At 30.1% G+C, this 448-nt stretch overlaps 1 protein-coding gene across 1 annotated transcript in view; it reads right to left on the bottom strand.

Moving 5' to 3' along the window:
• The window catches only part of LOC119592450 (transformer-2 protein homolog alpha-like), a gene marked incomplete in the record, with an annotated part of 60,166 nt that overhangs the window by 16,413 nt on the left and 43,305 nt on the right, over positions 1-448 (bottom strand).

Here is a 448-nt window from a genome sequence, read left to right as displayed (position 1 = left end):
AAAATTTTAAATAGCTAAATAACTTACTAAGTCTGTGGATAAACATTATATTCTCCATTCCCTTTTTCCAATATTACATCTATCTCAGCTTTTACTATTCATATTTTTTTCTAGTTTTGTGGTCAGTTTACTCTATTGATAAATAACAAATTGATTTTAAGTTGAGGCGAAGAGCGCACTGGTATGGATAGCTTCAGTGTGGGTTTCCTTGTTTGAAAGCATTTCTTTAGTTGCATCTGATAAAATTCATTAAATAAAAGTGAAATGACATGAAACCTTATTGCTTCACAACATACATCAGACAAAAAAGGACATTCAAAATATTTCCCCAAAAATGGGTTTCTAACGTCTACATATTGCATATACAGTTTTCTAGAAAAGCATTTGGTCTTTGTCAACTTTCCATATTGTAGTTTTTGTTCACATGGCTTATAATACGTAAATAACG

This window comes from Penaeus monodon, chromosome 30 (assembly GCF_015228065.2).
Source record: "Penaeus monodon isolate SGIC_2016 chromosome 30, NSTDA_Pmon_1, whole genome shotgun sequence".
Taxonomy (NCBI): domain Eukaryota; kingdom Metazoa; phylum Arthropoda; class Malacostraca; order Decapoda; family Penaeidae; genus Penaeus; species Penaeus monodon.
The sequence above is the reverse complement of the archived record's forward strand: the minus strand, read 5'-3'. Positions and strand labels throughout refer to the sequence as shown.